This window comes from Jaculus jaculus, chromosome 4, assembly GCF_020740685.1.
Source record: "Jaculus jaculus isolate mJacJac1 chromosome 4, mJacJac1.mat.Y.cur, whole genome shotgun sequence".
Classification (NCBI taxonomy): domain Eukaryota; kingdom Metazoa; phylum Chordata; class Mammalia; order Rodentia; family Dipodidae; genus Jaculus; species Jaculus jaculus.
The window spans coordinates 103,627,359-103,647,005 of NC_059105.1; the positions used below are offsets into that span (position 1 = coordinate 103,627,359).

The window sequence follows — 19,647 nt, forward strand, 5'->3', positions numbered from 1 at the left end:
CTGCCTCCCATTGCCCTTTGCACATCGGGATTACATATGCATGTACCACTTTGTGTCTGGCTTTATATGTGTGCTGCAGAATTGAACTCATGCTGCACGCTTATAAGTGTACTTTTGAATGTTAAGCCATCTTTCCATCTGTAATTTTTCCATGTGCATATGTGTAGTATATGTGGTGTGATGTGTGTGTGGTATATACACATGTGTGTATAAATGTGCATGCCCTATGTGTACACATGTGTAAACCAGATGAGAGCATCGGGTGTTTCTTCCATCAATTATTCACAGGTTGGGTTTTTTTTTTTTTTGACACAGTCTCATTGATTTAGAGACTTGCCATTTTCATGAACATCAGCTGTTCTTTGGTCTCTGCTTCCCACCATACTAGGTTACATACATGCATGCCCAATCCCAGCTGTTTACATGGGTTCTGGGGAATGAAATTCAGGTGTCTAGGGCCCCCTTTTGTTCTCATGCTTATGCAGCCCTGCAGTGCTCTTAACTGCTAATCTCTAATTTCTCTAGCTCCCAGCTCTTGATTTTGTGAGAGGTTTCCCTGGCTGTATAGCTCAGGCTGGCTTAAAGCTCTTGGTTCTCTTGCCTTAGGCTGTCAGTCTAATAAACCTTATTCCTATCTGAAAATTTGTTTCCTTTGAATAACATCCTGCCTTCACTATCTGGTAATAATTTTGATACTGTCTACTTCAATGAATTAAAAAATATTTCAATTTCATAGCTACTTGAGACAATCCAGTGTTTGTGTGCTGTTAGTTAGTATAATATCCTCCAGCTTCAACTTGTCACTAGCAACAGAATTTCCTCTTTAAACTGACTATTATGTCATCATGCATATACATCACATTTTCTGTATCCATTCAGACATTGACAGATACTTATGTGCTCAAACCAGTCAAGATTTAAGGGTGCTTAATCTTGCCTTGGTTTATTTACTATTTGTAACTGGTCACACATTTGAGAGAAAATTAGAGTGATGAGGGGGAGTTTTTGTATACTTTCTTCTCTCCATTTTTTTTTTTCAATTACCAGATCTCACCATAGGTACTTCCCAGCTTTATCAAAACGTTTTATCCTAGGGGAGAAGTCAAACCAAATGAACTGATTTTCTTTTGTACCACTGCTTGGCCACAGTATAAGTTGAATATGGCAGTCAATGATCTGAAAATGTTACCTTCTCTCTCAAAATGCTTATAGACTTATATATCTTTATACAGTGCAGCACCAAAATGCTTAGAGACCTCATATAACCAAGCCTTTTCCTACCTCTAAAACTGCCCCTTTCACTGCCAATTTTTCTCTGCATTTCAAATCCCCTTACTACACTCAGGTTCTGTTCTTTTCTGGATGATATGGATTAGGGGGGAAGGTATCGTTTTCTGTAAGGTAGTCAGCAAGAGACTGGTCCACAGAAACACAGATGTCACTGCCCTGGGAGGACTAGAACTCCAATCTTATTCAATGTCATCTAAGATGGCTGCAAGTAGCAGCAATGGAAGCTTCCTGTGTCTTCCTAAACTTTTTTGTTTTTTGTTTTTTGTTTTTCGAGGTAGGGTCTCACTCTGGCCCAGGCTGGCCTGGAATTAACTAGGTAGTCTCAGGGTGACCTCGAACTCACGGCAATCCTCCTACCACTGCCTCCCAAGTGCTGGGATTAAAAGCGTGTGCCACTATGCCTGTCTTTTCCTACACTTTTCAAGAGCTTAGCCCTGGTGGATGGGTCCTTTCTGAATCAGTGTTCCTCATGAATCAGTGTCTTTGTGACACACCTAAACTTGGCAATGAGGCTAATCCTTATTAGATGTCTAATTTATAAAAAGACTTCATCCATGCCTCCACCTGAGATTTTCCCAGTTTCCTTTGGTAACTTTTCTGTGCTTGGGTGCTTTCTTGCTTTTTTCTCTTCTTGCTTCAACTCTCCCTGAAATAAAACTCATAATTTACTGTTTACTGAATCTGTACTTTTCAATTCTTTGACAACTTGGACAGGGACCTGAGGTTTGGGGTTCACAAATCTAAGTGTCTCCTGTATCACTGTAGAAATCTAATCCTTCCAAGAATTCTAATAGCACTACAAGGCTATTTTTCTTCCTTCTAAAAATAGTTCTCTCAACTCCTTTTTCTCCATCACTACCTCCTCCTCCTGTCACCTATGGCTGGAACATGGCTTTTCACAGTAGGAGGGTGAGCAGAACTTATGGCTGAGAACAATTGTGTACAATTAGCCTCATGACCAACATTTTAGCAAGTCATCTTTTTCCAAATTGCAAGTACTCACTGTCAGGCACATGTTCTACATAGCAGTGTTATGGACCAATCACAGTCTATGAAAATCCCTTAGAGGTAGTCCAGCCTGATCTACCGGCTGGATCAGCTCTAAAATGAAGTTGGGTTTCACCTCCCTAAGACCCATTAGGAGATTAAGACCCACAATGGATCTCTCATTCCTTAGAACCCACCTTTTGACTCACCCCTTGGATATGATTTGAAAAACGAATCTACTTTCAATCTGCAGACTACCTTCAGCCACACCCATCCTTTCTCCCCTCTTCCCTCTACCTCTGTACTATAAACCAGATTTAACAGTCCACAAAGACTTCTGTGTTCAAAGATCAAACCCTAGAAAATGCAGGCAAACAAAGCTTACACCAACATTTACTTCTCCACCTCCCTCAAAACGCTGCTTTTCACTACAGACCTGTGTGTCACTTCTCATTTTCCCCCATGCCACTTCTACTCATGGCTACTCCACCTTCCTTTCCATCAAACACTACCCTTTCCTCCCAGTTTCATCCTTCTTCAAACCTGCTGCATTCTGGTCCCCAACCTGAATAGTCTCTTTCTTTGTCTCCTGGTCCCTTTGGCCTGTGTTAATAATTGATTTTTAGTGTGTACATTACATGGATGTATAGAGATGATTTTATACTGATAAATACAGATTTTTTTATTTACAATGTATTTGGAACAATAACTCATTTCTTTGATATTAGTTTTTTAAAAAGATAAAATAATTTAAAGACAATTATGTGTTAAATGATTAATATGCCTGCCATAAAGGTAAATACATGGCTCAAAATGTAAAAACAAGACAAAAAGTAAATTTTAATTTTGCGTTTTGATTGCCTTACAGACACAAATGAAAAAATGCTACTTAAACAAAGACAGTTCTATATGCTTATCATAATAAAACAAATATTTATTAAATAGTTAATTTTGATTTATATATATATATATTCATATATATATATGTTAGTTACTTTGTGAAGACACAAGACAGTTTATATATTTTGCCTATATTTATAACTGTACAATATTTAAGATAATATGTATTTCAGATAGTTATCCTGAGTTTTCATTTGCAATATGATTAGTTTTATAAGCATTTTCTAACTTTTGTACTGATGATAACAATAAGACAGGAAGCACTGAGTGAGACAAGGATGGCATGGGTGAAAGTAAGTTGATTTTAACTAAAGGTCATTAAATTTTCTAAGGTCAAAATTCAGTACCATAAAATAAAACTAATTTCTGGTTTGCTTGATAAAAATTCTGACCTGGTTCAAATGGAGAGGCACTGAAGTGTACTTTAGGTGGAATTCTTTGGTTAATATAAGCCATTTTGTAGTGGGAGAATCTCACATAGTCACCGGCAGAAGTTCACAGGACAGAGGGAACTTCTTGCTCTTGTAACCTTTCAGTTAGAATGATCTCTAGCTAGAGATAAGGCCTTGCTTTGGGTGAATGTGATTCTGGTGGCTAGTGTTAGGGGCTGGGAGAGAGCACCGGATAGCTTACAAAGTCATAAATCAGAAATTTTATCTGGTCCTGCTGTCCTGTCCAGGTTGTCTGCTTTTTCTCCTGTTGTACCTGGGGTCTGAAGGAGTTGCAAGGGGTTATTACTACCTTGACTCCATAGGACTAATATTTTTCATCTTAAAGAAACAGTGTCTGTAATCTAAAATTCCAGCCTTTTTTCTTATATAAAGGAAAGAAAGAAGAAGAAAAAAACTTTATAGGACATGAGTTAGAGGAATATGCAGCCTGTAGTGGTTTGAATGAAATGTCCACTCCTCCCATAGCCTCATGTGTTTTGAATAGTTAGTCCCAAGCTGGTAGAAATTTTGGACTCTTGTATGTCATTTGGGAGGTAGAATCTTGTTGGAGAAGTTGTGTCACTGGGCGTGGTCTTGGGGGTAATGAAGCCCAGCTCCAAGTCCAGTTCTTACACTACTACCCTCTTGCTGTCATGTGATGATATAAGCCAGCTTCCTGCTTGTGTCAGCCTGCATCTCTGCTGTGATAAAGCTTGGTCTTGAAACTGCAAGCAGAAATAAACCTTTTCCTTTCATAAGCTGCTTTTGGCTTTTGGTTGGATGTTTTGCCCCAAAAACAAGAAGGTAACTGCAATAGGGGTCAAACACCTTTTGGGCAATGTCTTCATTCTGGCTGCTTTGTGCTGCAGTGAGGTATCATATGGGGTATGTCTAGTCATCCTCACTCTGTCTCCCTGGTGTCAGTCAGTTGATGATTAATAATGGATATTACATTCCAAAGACTCAAATATATTTGAGCTCTAAGAAAATCTATTAATTTTATCTCTTCAGTTTACTTTAACACATAGCTTCTTTTTTGTAGTTTTTTTAAAATTAGTTTTCTATTGTGCAAGTACAGGCAGTTTGGTACCATTATTAGGCTCATCCATGACCTACCCTCTCCCCATTGGCCCCTCCTTGTTGAGGTATATGGGTTGTGCATTGTGTAGTTAGCCCACAGTTATTGGTATGATAAATGTCTCTGCATATCATGACCCAACATGTGGCTCTGACATTCTTTCCGCCCCTTCTTCCGCAAAATTTCCCTGAGCCATGTTGGGTTCATTTTTGGTCTGCTTCAGTGATGAGGTGTTAGGGGCCTCTGGGGATCTGGCTCTCTGATTTGGTAGTTGATTTTTCTCTGTGTTGGTCTCCTCCCCCTTGTGCTGGTATCTGATTCATCAGGAAAACAGCACCCTTGCTTGTTTTGCCAATTTTCCTTAGTTGCAGTCAGGGCCCTTTTGAGGTATGATGGGGTGGCTCTCTCCTTAGGATCTGCATCTATCTGCAAAAGAGAAGCAGATTCTCCAACGGAGAGTAAGTTAGCGTCAGGTCAAATGAGATAACACTTACTTTTTTATATAGAGAGTTTAATAGGTGTAGGTTCTCTTGTGCCCCATGATTGATGGTAACTTGATATTGGAGAGTGGGCTTATGTTTGGATATGGTTCTGACTTGTCTCCCAGTTCCAGCTATGGCGTAGTTTGTTTTTTATTCTTAGTTATATTTTTCTTTTTGCTTCTTCAGTTAAGCTTTTAATATATTCATTTTCAGTTTTTATTGTTTTTCCGTATATGTCTTCTATTTTATACATTTACTTCTAAAAAGTTTTTGAGTTTCATCCCATAGACCCTTAAGTGATATACTGCATTGCTGCACAGTTGTACATATTTCAATTTTGCAAGATATTTTCATGTGCAATACACAAATTGCTTAATCCATAAGAAAAACAATGAGATTTTATATGAAGTATCTTATTATTCTGTATATGCCTAGAGTGCCACATCTCTTTATCACAACATGGTATGGAACATGCATTCTCCATAAAAGCTGGGTTTAGTAACCATTTCTTTCAAGAACACTCAGATTGAAACAAGTAAGCCTCTTAAATGATTTTTTAAATATACTTATTTATTTGTTTATTTGAGAGAGAAAGAGGCAGATATATATAGAGAGAATGGGTATGCCATGGCCCTTAGCTGCTGCAAATGAACTCCAGGTACATGTGGTACCTTATGTGTCTGGTTTTACATGGATACTGGGGAGTCAAACCCAGGTCCATATAAGGGCTTTGCAGGTAGGTACCTTAACTGCTGAGCCATCTTTTCAGACCTGTGTCTCTTAAGATTTTTAGTAAGGTTTATTGAAGTATATTAAATATAAAAAATTTACCCATTTTATCATTTTGATAAGTACATATTAGCATATGACTTCCACTAAAGTTAAGATATAATACATTACATCTCATGCCAAAAGGTGTGTGTATGTGTGTGTGTGTGTGTGTGTGTGTGTATCTTTACAGTCAGTCTCCCATTCCATGACCAGGCAACACTGACATAGCTAGTTCTCTCTCTTTCTTTTCTCTCTCTCTCGTCACTATTGTATTACTTTCTATCAAGTTATAAGAGAATATGTAGTTATGCATCTGTGTTGTTTTGAATGCGAATGTCCTTATAACCACAGGTATTTTATTGAAGCTTCCTATTTAGTCCCCATCAGGCAAAGCCTAGCTGGAGAAGGTGTGTCACTGGGGTTAAATTTTGACTCCAGCCGCATAGTGTGTTTAGAACCAGCCTGAGGTCTAGCTATTCTCTCTGCTGTGGATATATGATGAAGTGAACCAGTTTCTTCCACCATGATGATGTGTACCCTTGAAACAGTCAGCTGGAAATAAACCCTTTCCTCCTATAAACTGCTTCTGGTCTAGCATTTTGTCTGAGCAATGTGAATGTGACTACAACAGTATTTATTGTGCATGCCTTCTTTTATGTAGCATACTGCATTTGAGATTTCCCTTTGCTGTTGCATGTAACAGGAATAGTTATAACTTTTCATTCATTTACCAGTTAATAAACATTTAAATTGCTTTAATTTTTGGTTTGCTTTTTAGCAATTAAGAATAAGCCTGCTAGGGGGTGCTGGAGAGATTGCTGAATGGTTAAGTCGCTTGCCTTCAAAGCAAAGGACCCAGGCTTGATTCCCCTGGACCCATGTAAGCCAGATGCACAAGGTGGCACATGCATTTGGAGTTCGTTTGCAGTGGTTGGAAGCCCTGGCACAAACATTCTCTCCCCTCACCCTCTCTCTCCCACCCTCCCTGCCTCCCCCTTCCCTCTCTCAAATAAATAAGTAAAAATAAAATATTTCTTTGAAAAAGAAAAAGCCTGCTATAAATTTTGCATACTGGTTTTGTAAATTTATATGTTTTTATTTTTCATGAGTCAGTACCTAGGAATAAGCTTGTTGGCTGTTATGATAATTGTATGTTAGGGATAAGGATAGAAACTAGTGAAAAGGAGAATGGTGTCATTTTTTTTTTTTTTTAAGACTTGGTACAGAAGAGTTTTCCAGTGAGAATGGCACACTTCTGATGCTATTAATATCAGGTCTAGGGGTGAACCTAGACTCCAAGGGTAGAAGAGAAGGTTCTTCTTTGATATTCTTCCATTGGTAATGAATACTACCTATGCCTGGGTTAAATGATTTCTCAGTCTCTCTCTCTCTCTCTCTCTTTCTCTCTCTCTCTCTCTCTCTCTCTCTCTCTCTTTCTCTCTCTCTCTCTCTCTCTCTCATTGGCCCATAGGTTTTTCTCTTTATGAAAGGATGGACTATGTGTTCATGGGGGTAAGACTGGGGTTAGTGATTGTGCTATGGTGGCAGCTGTTCCCCTCCTCCTAGCCTGCAACTAGAATGACTGTCAAATATTTGATGTCTCCCATTTTTCTCAAGAACACCTCCTGGCAATTTGTGGAAAAGAGTTTGGAGTAAACACTCTGTGTTTGGAACTGCCAGGGTTTCTATGCTGTCACACTGGCTTCCATTCAAATTCTTAAAAGAATTGATTGTCAATTCTTTAAATAAACTGTATTGTGGCAGCACTTTTTCCTTCCTTTGCTCTGCCACCTGTGAGCCAGCCCACTGGTGCTTGATTTAATTCTGCTTCATTCAAATACAAAATGAAATTAAAAGCACTTCAACAGGGTTTCACTTCCTGCAGGACTGAAAACTGCTATGAATTCTATTTTGAGACAGCAATGGAAAACAAGATACTTGAAGAAGACCGAAGTCTGAAATCTGCTTCCCAAATGAACTTTCCACAAAACACTGGGATATTCCTACAAAACTTAACCAAGTCAGTATTTTACAAAACTATCAGAAAATATTTGTTTATATGTAGATTTTTGGAACTCTATATTTTTACCTCATGACTTGCTACAAATGTAAACCCTAGGACGTTTTTCATAATATAAACATTAGGATATACAATGAGCACGACAATGGAAAATTAGATAGTGTGTCAACCTCTTTTGTAACATTAAATAGTTGAATTTATTTTATACAGTTTTAAGTTGATAAAATGTCTTTTTTTCAGAACATTTTTGTTTAATTTGGGAGTATAGAGACCTGTATCATCTTAGAGATGTTAAACATTTTCTGTGTTGCCTATAGAAATTCATAATGATAAACACTACATGGCAAATAGGATGATATAGTCAGCACATAAAATCAACAAAAGGTTATTGATTTCAATCTCATATTGCTTCTGTTGCTTTATAGATTTTTGAACTGTCATCACTCATATTATTTCAAATCACTTGAAAAACAAAGATTACACTAAACACCATTTGGACATCCAAATGAAAGATCTAAAGGAAAGACATGTTTGAACACAAATAAAAAGCTATATCAATTCAAGAGAAAAGCCTTCAAAAGATGTTAATCCATAACAATTTTTATCCTATAAAAGTATGTAGAAGAACTTTCAGGGCTTAATTAGAAACCACTGAAACATATCCTGAAGAATTTTCAACTTTTACAAAATTTAGTGAGCAAATGCTAATTATCCAAGGCATAGGATGTCTATTTTGACCAGAGTTGAAAGCATTCTAGAACATGAGATTCATCTCTAAACCTGGAGTCTAATTATCTATTACCTCTATACTTAAGAGTTTATAGGAGAAATATAATTTTCTATCTTGTATACATTTTCTAGAAATATTTTCTATTAAAATTTGTTTCTAGTCTACAAAAATGAGCAAATATATCAATATTTCATGGCATGCCACACAAAAGTGCTATGATTTCCAAGAAAGTTAATCTCCTGAGTTTGAGTGGCATCAATCAGTTATCATGTGATTTATCCTCTATGTTGAGACATAAACCCCAATGATGATTTCAATTGAAATATGATTGTGCATTAATTCCCTCCTCTGTAAAATGGGAATAAGAAAAGTAGGTTTATTATGATGATTAAGTGAGATGCTGCTTATCAAATTTTTGTGATGGCATCTAGTCAAAGTAAACATTCATTTATCCAACTGTCATTAATATCTATAACATAGAGGTCATTTTTTTTATTATTTTGCAGGAGTTATGGAAGACTTAGGTGGCCTGACAGAGATTCTTCTCTTTAAAATGGTTGCAATAACAGTGATAACAGTTTTTTTAGCATATGAACTTCAAGGATTTACTTTGAGAGTCAGCTGTGGGTTGATCTATGTAGAACATTTAAAACACACTGCATACATGGTATTTTGAGGTTGCAGTTAACAACTAGTCACATTAAGAAAACAATTGTCTTTTATTGAATACACTCAGAAACTTAAATGCTTTTAGGTTTTATTTATTCATTTTTACTATATTATTTTCATATTTTAAAGTAGCAGATTTTCTAACCATAAATATTAGACATCTTCCCTTAACTATTAACACTGGGCAACCATGAATATTCTGGCTTGTTTTAGCTCAGGTCAGGTCACACAATAAGTCAATCATACGTAATATAGTATGTCTAGATTCTAAAATTGTCCTTTAGGCCGACCTTCTTTGGCCATGTCAGAACAATCCCTGAAAGTGTTTTCAGATTATCTTCCTACTTTGCAGGACCAGTAGAGGGAGTGCTGGCTTCTCCCTATCTAAATCATAATGACTTTTAAACACATGGTGGACCTCAAGATAAAAATAGAAACAGAACTTAAGATATAAAATTCAATGTACGAATGCCCATTAATTACTTTAATAATACTGTAAAGTTTAAGCCAACTCAAACAGAAACTGATTTACAAGGCTATCTGTCATCATACAGTAATACTGGGACCCACTGAGGAACTTTGATATAACATTATTTAGAAAATATAAGTTGCCAAAGGTAAGGGGAGTAGGAAGTGAAAAGTGGCTAGGATAATTTAATAATATTTGCTGAGTATTTACTGCTTGCCAGGTCAGGAGTTAAAATATGAAGCTACAGAAATGAACCAAATTTAATCTGGGGATGCAAGCAGGAAAAAGAAAAATAAAACATTTGAAGAAAACAATGTCTTGTTCCTAAGAGTTTTAAATAAAATATTTGCTAATAGTATGGGCATTAATACTACAAGTTTACATATTTATATTGTACTTCGGAGTTTAGATACTTTTGTATTCATTGCTCACTAAAATACCCTTGGGAAAAAGAAAATCTTGGACATAGTAAAATATAAGGCAGTTCCCTTGCTCCATGTCATCGCTCTTTGTATTCACCATGAAATGTTCACAATTTATCCTTTAAAATAGGTACAATTTGCTTGCAAAATAAATTCCTGGAAAATTAACATAGTCATTTAGTAATGAGCAATATTTTTAAAGATAAATTTGCTAGTTAGTAAAAAATAATTTTAGACTCCTAAGCACACACACACACACACACACACGCACACACACATATCATATATATATATCATATATATATATATATATATATATATATATATATATATATATATATATATATCAGAAGCCTAACAATGGTTTCCTTGAGATCTTTAGACATTCTTAGTTGAAGTAACATCAAGGATTTTAGACTCATGAAATTAAGACACTAGGAATAAAAGATTTAAGAATCTTCAGCAAATTGAGTGATAGAACAGCTGGGATAATATACCACATATACATGTATGTGCTTCTCATTTCTTCAAAATAAATTAGACAATTTACCTAATGCACTAAAGTTTGGATTAATAGTATAAAAGATTTAGATTAAATATTACTCACAGTTAATGTTGAATTCACTATACTTTATGTAGATAAAGTAAAGTTTTGGATCTTAACAAGTAAAGAATGTTGATGTTATGTTATCGTTTGGAGAGTATTCATAGTTATTAAACCTATCTACAACCAGATTTACTCTAACCAAAGGTAGACAAGAATCAAAAACAAGCCAAGTGTAAATGGAGCTTATGCTCAGCTCTTGAATGCCTTCTTTAATATCTCCTAATCTTTTGTTGAAAGCAAGACATCTTTCAGAATTGCAGATACTTAGAGAAACTATATTTATGTTTAGGGATGAATACACCCTTCCTTCTGAAAGAGGAGTTGAGCAGCATTAAAGGTTTGTTATTTCAGGTATCTTCAGTGTTCTCAGACATCAAATTTTTCCAGTGGCTTTAGAGATAGACTGCTATCCCAATGTTATTTTCTCAATGTGCACCCCCTCCAATAGTTTTAGGTCTTCCTTTTGCACAATGCCCATACTCTTTTCTGCTCTCCTAGCCACAAACATCTGAGTATTATTTTTATTTCACACTGCTGCTCAGGATGGCAGGTAATTAAACAGAAGAATGTTGTCTGATGCTTCAAATAAGCTTCAGGTTTGGTATGGTACTGTGTCCTCTTATCTCTAGATTATGACTACTCCTGACATGTACTTTCCTTTGTTCCAGAATTGTTGCTTGCTTCCCTTTTTGGTTCTTTCCCCAGCTGTAGTTCACACTTCTTGTTGTTCTTTCTCCTATAGATTAAGGTTTCTGCTTTGTAAGGAAGGGAAAGGTTGTGAGTTTGGCTGGAATTTGTGATTCTTAGTAATTTGTCACTCTCGCACTGGGTCTCTAACAGCTTGTTAATTTTAGCTGCATTTTCTTACAGGCTAATGAAGCATCTGGTGCTATCAGCCTCAGGTAAGCAAATATTTCTCCCCTTGAAGTCACTTCTCTCCAGTTTTTAGGTTGGAGTATGTTCAACTTTTATTTCCATTTACATTATCATCCTAAATTCCACTGTAAAGCAAACAATGATTAAAACTGCAATATCCTTCATTTCTCTGAAGGTATTTCTAGCACCAGTTTCTAGAATCCTGAAAGTTATTAAGTTTTATTGATGGATTAAAAATATCCAGAATTACCAGGTGTGGTGGTGCATGCCTTTAATCCCAGCACAGGCAGAGGTAGAAAGGATCGCTATGAGTTCAAGGTCACCCTGAGACTAAATAGTGAATTCCAGGTCAGCCTGGGCTACAGCAAGACCCTGCTTCAAAAAACAATCAAACAAAAATATCCAGAATATAGAGGCCAAGGAAAAAAGGAACTTAGATATGAAGTAGAAGATAAACTGTTTTGACCTTAGTTGTGAGTAGAATAGCTTGGCAGAGGGTTTTTTTATGTTTTTTTTTTTTTTTTTTTTTTTGAGGTAGGGTCTCACTCTAGCCCAGGCTTACCTGGAATTCACTATGGAGTCTCAGGGTGGCCTCGAACTCATGGCAATTCTCTACCTCCCAAGTGCTGGGATTAAAGGAGTTTGCCACCATGCCTGGCTTGGCAGAGGGTTTTTAAATACAGATGGGTAGGTGACAAGGGGAACTTAGAAGAGAAGAGGATGGCAGCAGTCTGGGTAAATAAATTGTTGAGCATTTCATATGGAAGTTCTGGAGATGTGGAGGGGACTGTGACATGTGTTAGTATGCAAGAAGAATATGTGTTGTGAAGGGAGAGGTCATGAAAGAAAGCAGATACATAACTAAGGGTTAATAATAGGAAAGAGAAAGGGAGGAAAGGAGAAAAATCTAAAGTTTGAAAAGTGAATAAATAGGTCCAGCACATCTCACAGAAAGCTTTAGTCCCTGAAAAGCAAAATGAATTGAGTTTTCCAATTTTGAATTTAGCAACTGGGTAAGAAGGATAAATGTTACTCTGTTTATTAGGAGAGGACAAATTTATCAAAAAGAAAGAGGAACATATTTTCATTTATTTAATTGTTTTTTATTAGTAGAATAACTTTCATGAATGTGTAGTTTATGAAATATTTTAAAGTTCTGTCTGTCATCCACCTTTGGGTCTACTATGGCAACAGAGTAAAAAAAAATGGATTTAGAGTCATCTTGTTTGGATATTATCATAGTCAAATATTGTTTGCAAAGGAAAAACAATGTCTAATTGTTATGCAAAATAAATAATTTCATCTTTTAAAAAGTTCCTCTGAAGTTGTTTCTCAAATATTGTCTCACTGCTAGCCTGACATCCAGATCCAGAGAGATTGTGACAGACATGGTGGTCACTCAAAAATAATGAAAGCAGAAATCCAGAGGCAACAAGTAACTCTACACTACATCATATTGCCAAAGCTCAGGGAACATTATGGAAGTAATTATGGCAGTAAGATTGTAAGAGCCTTATCCTTAACAAAATGCTGGAATGTTAGGTAAAACAAGAGTTCCAAGATGGAGTCGAAATGAAGGAAGAGAACAACAAATATCCTGTGGCACACCTAACTCCCTAGAGACTAAGGATGACATCACAGTGAATACCAATAATCCCACTGAAGACAGTTCTCAGTGGAATGGAAGTGGGGAAGAGGAGATATAAGAGTATAATCTTTTTCAAAATAAAGTAAAACAGTATAAAAATATTTAGACACCAGAGACTACTTTCAAAGAAATTGGTAGGACAGGGAGCATGTGAAATCACAGCTGTCTGTCTATATGTCACTACCCATGAGTGCTCTGTGTCTTCTTGACATACTGTTTCTGCTGGATAAGGAAGACTTCGGAACCCTAGAAACCACTTGCACAGCACAGCTTGGGGAAATAGGCATCATACATCAAAACTGTATTTTGGTTAGAATGGAAGTTCATTCAATTCAGAGTATAAGACAATTTGTAGAATTACAGAATTTGTTCTTGAGTTTATAGGGAACTTTATTCTTTTTTGCAGGGTAAAAGCTATTTATTGGGGCTAGAGTTGCCAGGCTGTCTCACGGGAGGTGAGAGAGTGAACAGCCAGCATGACTCTGGATAGTTTATGCTTTTGTAGAGCTTTTCCTTTTGGGAGGAGAATACAGAAGTCAACACATGGGTAATGCAGGAAATAGCAGGGGCCAAACAGAGAAGGTAGATAGTCAGAGGGACAAAGATTAAGCAACAGATGAGGAGAGATGTCACCAGGAGAAGAGCAAGGCTATCTCTGAGATAGGATCAGTGGGGAACTATGGTGGAGGGCATTTTTAAGTCAGAGGAGTGGGAGTTAAACAATATAACCATGTAAAGTTGCATCAGTCACGCTGCTGTTGTTCTCTTCCTTCATTTCAACTCCATCTTGGGACTCCTTTTCTTCCTAACGTTCCAACATTTTGTTAAGGATAAGGAGGCCTGGTCATCTCTCCTTGCTGCTTCCTGCTGTAAGGGGCCGTGGTCAGGCATTTCAGGGGACACTGGTGTCAGGGGCTGGTAACTCCCCTTTGAACAGGCAACAGGGAGTCAAGTCTGAGGAGGTTAAAAGTTGGTATTGAGAGGCAGAGACATAGGTTAAGAAAACTTGGTTGAACAAGTGATGTGTAAGAGTTTGAACCTCTTTTTAGATGTATTTCTAAAGACAGGGGACTACCAAGAATAAAAGAAATATCTCCATTAATGGCCCAAGTAAGGGTAGTAGTCAAGGCCAAATAATTCTAAATATATCCCATGGTGCTGAAGGCAGTGAGGTGCCAGGATAGAGTCTGTCAGCCAGAGTTTGGGTTTTTATATTTCTAATTTTACATTACCTGATTGGTTTATATGAAAACAACATTTCTTGTTTACAAAGAGACGGTTTCTTCCCTTCTCAGCCGTGATGAGGTCAAGGCTTTGACAGTTCTGAAGGACTACTGATGCCAGTGAGGTGAGTTGCTGCTGTAGCAGTTGGACTGTAGCAGAGTCTTTAATGGCTGTACTCAGTTCTGTGGAAACTGTTGATAAGTGATTAGGCTGTGTCCCAGCCCACCTGCAGCTAGTCCTGTAACTGTTATAGAGGAGGCAAGACTTATTTTTATTAGTATAGGTAAACGGATTATGACAAGCTCAGCCTTTTAGGATGTACTTCTCTTAGATAAAAGGCCAGTCTCTATTATCTGGACATCTAAAACAATAGCATGTCTTGTTAAATATATGGATATAAATGAAGACCCAGAATTAGAAGGACAAAAACTGCATGTTATATCTTACATACAGATTGAAACTTTTGTGTTTTATTTGTTGTTACTGTTTGTTTTCTAATAAATTATGAATTATTTTTATTTTGAGAAAAGTTATGAATTATAAGATCCATTATAGTAGGAATTAAGATCCAGGAAGGAGGCGAGCTGAAAGACTAATGGAAGAGGAGAATTTTCCTTGCCTGACTGGAAAGGGAGAGGGGAGACAGAGAATCTCCATCAGAGAGATCTCCAGGGATAAAATGATTCTGGAAGAGACACCTACACTCACATGTGGAAGGCAAAGCAAAAGAACCCAAAAATCCACTTCATATAAAAGACCACAGAGGATTAAGAAATCGGGACCCAGAAATCAAAGAAAATTCATACATATAAAAAAAGTGAGAAAGCATCCCAAACAAGACACATGTAGAAGGCAAGCAGGAATATAACCAGGCAGAATAAAGTGCTCCCTCCTTTCCAGCCAGAAGGGAAGGGAAAGATGTATACACTTATGTTCAGGCAAAATCACAGGAAGAAGGCTGAAGGGATGGCTTAGCAGTTAAGGCATTTGCCTGCAAAGCCAAAAGACCCAGGTTCGCTCCCCCAAGACCCATGTTAGCCAGATGCACAAAAGGCCAAAAACATCTTGAGTTTGTTTGCCATGGCTGGAGGCCCTGGCCCATCCATGCTCTTTCTCTTTCACTCTCTCCCTCTTTCTCTGTCAAATAAATAAATAAAATTAAAATTAAAATTAATTAGATTCATATATTTTAAAAACCACAGAAAGAAAAGAGCAAAACTTTTGGTTCATGTATGTATGTGTAGGTGTGTGTTTCTGTGTGTGTGTGTGTGTGTGTGTGTGTAGGCTATGAGATGGTGAAAAGAGGGTTAAGGAAGCAGGGAGGAGATAATGGAATACACGTGGCATATAATTTCAAGTTTAATTTCCAATTGTTTCATCTCTACCATGCAAATCAGAATCATGTAAATAAGGGAAGTTCTGGTCAAAGGTCTTGATTGGGGTGTTTCCTGCCAGCAACATGAAACTGACTGCAACTGTAAATTTGTACTAAGTAGAGTCACTGCTGCTAGAAAACTGACTGTGTGGCTTTTGGCCTTTTGTGGATGATTTGAGGGAGGAAGGTGGAAAGATTTGAAACCTTGGCCTAAGAGACACTTTGCAGTGCTTTAAATTCAGCTTGATGGACTATTCTGGTCAGAGTTGAAAGATCAGAGTGCACTAAAGGACTGTGGACCATGATATTTGGCTTGTGAGGGTAAGAAAGAACTTTGTTGGGACTGGGCTCAAAGTGGGTTGTGTGAGAAACTTGCTGTGTTCTGTCTGTCTGTATCCCAAGAACTCTTCAGGGTTGCATTATATAGAAATGGACTGGTGTGAGTAGATAGATATGGCACAGAAGGAAATGAAATCTTTGGAGTGAAACTGGTGCTCCTTCAGCTGCAATTGTTGGAGAGATTACAACCTTTGAGATTGGGCCGGCTGATATGCATTGTGACAAGAGGAGGAATACAGACTCTTTTGAGGTAAAGGGCCTAAGCACTAAAGAAATTGCCTGTTCTTCACAGTTGGCTTTAATCCCCCCCTGGATTAACAAATAGGTAGCCCACCTAGTACCATGGGGCATAAAAAATACAGGAAAGAGAGGGTCATTGAGTTTGCAGCACAGTTTTGTTTTTTTGAAATGGCCATGGGCAGTGTGAAGCAGGATTGGATTTCCTGCATGGAGGTCTATTAGAGCCATGAGGATGAATTGTGGGTTGCAGTGGAGACTCAATGGAGATGCCAGCATTATGAGATGGCTGCCAAGGAGAGCTGCCAGCACTGAATTATGCTTTTGGGGACTGTGAGTAGCCTAGCTGGAGGGGTGGAATTCCAGAGACTTATCGCTGGTTAGAATTGTCAGACTAGGAGACTTTACACTGGTCAGAGTTGTTGGACTTGGAGCTAAAGAGTTTGATGTTTGCCCTGTTTGTTTTGAATCTTGTATTGGTTGACTATTTCTTTGCTATGCCCAATGCCATCTTTTTCAGTATGAATATTTATTATGTACCATTATGTTTTGTGTGTGCACGCACGCGCGTGCGAGTGTGCGTGTATTATGGTTCAGTAAATAGACCCTGGACTATGGGGACATTTGAACATCATTGGGAATGATAAAAATTATAAAGACTTAAATTTGGACTGACTACATTACATTTTGCATCATGGATGGTTATCACTTTATGGGATCCAGGGGCAGAATGTGATGGTTTGATTCCGGTGTGCCCCATAAACATGTGCTCTGGATGTTAGGTCCCCAGATGGTGGCAATCTGGAAATTAGAGCTTCCTGGAAGTGGTGTATTGTTGGCAATATGCTTATGGGTGTTAGAGTCAGTTTCCCCTTGCCAGTGTTTGGCAATTCTCCTACTGCTATTGTTGACCTGATGTTGGCCAGGAGTTGATGTCCACATTCTGCTTATGCCACAGTTTCTCCTACCATCATGGAGCATCCCTCTCAGTCTGTAAGCCAAAATAAACTCTTTCTTCCCACAAGCTGCTCTTGGTTGGATATTTTCTGCCTGTAATGTGAAGCTGACTAAAACAGTCATCCTGTCTCCCCAGCCTCTCTCTTAACTTCTTTCTTTCTTGTGTATGTATATGGAATGTGGCTTATATTTATATGTGGTGTGTGTGTTCACGTGTGTGTACATGCACAAAAGTGTGTGTGTGTGTGTGTGTGTGCACGCATGCAGTATGTGCATGCATGCATATGTACTCATGCAACACCCAATGAACTTGCCTGGGATGGTATGTGCTTTGCCTGTGTGGCTGGGGTAGAATGTCAGGTCACTTGCTCCATCACTCTTCTTTCTTATTTGAACTGAAATCTCTACTGATTCCAGAGCTCCAGCAATTCTCTGATTTCTTCCACTATGGAACTTGGGATACACACATTCATGACAATGCCCTGCTGTTTATGTGAGTCTTGGAGATTGAACTCAAGCAGTTTGTCAGGCCTTCTCAGGCTTTTATGACTGGGTAGGAAGTGTTCTTACCATTCAGCCATCTCTTCAGCCGCATAAAGAGCATTCTTTACTTGGCTATTGGGGTACAAATTTAAGCAGGCAAAGAAGTCCTCAGATACCATTTTTTCCTCTTTCCCTTTTCTTAAAAATACTTGTTGAGGTCTGCATAGATTTCTCAGTGGTTAAGGACACTTGTTTGAAAAGTCTGATGCCCTGGGTTCTATTCCCTAGAACCCAGTACCCACATAAAACCAGATGCACAAAGGGGTATATGCATCAGAAGCTTGTTTGCAGTGGTAAGAGGCCCTGGTACATCCATATTCTCTCTCTCCCTCTGCAAATAAATACATAGGAACACAAAAAATTTGAAAAGCTTTTTGAAAGTATTAATAATATGCATAGTATATTACTGGCATGCACACAAATTCCAATGGTATAGAGGTACTGTACCATGACTGGTAACTTGTAACTAGAATTATCTCATGAGACAGTTATTATGATAGTCAATATCCAAGGTGTTTTTACATACTGCAATAATTTTCAAGACTAGAAGACAAATGGAGAGTACAGTAATTAAAATTATAATAACAAACAAGACAAAACTGTTTGGCCAAATTAATAACCCCAGGATGGCTTTTGGGCAAGTATTTCCACAATACCTCTGATTTGATGATATTTTCACTTTTAAAACCTCGAATAGCAGGGTTTTTTTATTCTAGAAATAAGAAGTAAAAGTGTAGTGAATATAAATTTTGCTTGCTTTTAATACTTACTTTATTAAATGTATGTGGGAAAAGTGGGATAGATGAAATATTTTAATCCATTTTTCTTATCTATCATTACTAATAAAATTCAAATATATTCAAGCATGTATTTTAGACATCAAAAATAATTTGTTGAAAAAATAAGAATACTTAATAGAGACTCTTGAACACCACCTAAGGGACACATTGGGAAACTATCTCAGTATGCTAATTTTATAACCAGGAAATTGATTCTGAAAAAAAATTCACAGCCCAATTAGCATCACTCATGACTTTATGAAATCTTCCTTTTATGTTTTCAGGAATGCAACAGCTTGAGTTAGATGAAAATTAAAATTCAGGGGTTGAATATGTGCTTGAGCATTGTGTAAATTCACTGAGCTCAGACACATTTGTTTACTTGAGAACTTTTCAACTTTCCTTATACTTGTGGTTCCCAAATAAGCTGTGAAAATCACAAATTCTAAAACTATGGAATTTTTGTGCAGTGATGCACTGAAATTAGCACTGTATGTCTTGAGTAAAATCTATGAAATGCAGATATGTCTCCAGTTTTCTTTGGATCAGGAAACACAGCTAAAGTTCTGTCAGTGTCTGTCATGTTTCTTGGTACCAGTTTCTTACTTAGGGCAGTACAGTGAAAAAGCACAAAAGTCATCCTGAGTTAAGCCTGCTGTGAAGTCTTCCACTTCACTCATCCCTTTGATTTGCAAAACACTTTCCAGATTTCCTACCATTGCCCATTAAACATTTCCCCTGATCTCTAGAAGATCATAGCATCATATTGCATTTCAAATGGAGTGCATCCCACTTGAAATGTTTCCAATCCTC

At 37.5% G+C, this 19,647-nt stretch overlaps 1 pseudogene; it reads right to left on the reverse strand.

The window, feature by feature from the left end:
* The window catches only part of LOC123460242, a 59,245-nt pseudogene extending 41,071 nt beyond the window's left edge, over positions 1-18,174 (reverse strand).
* Between the last annotated feature and the right edge of the window lie 1,473 nt (positions 18,175-19,647).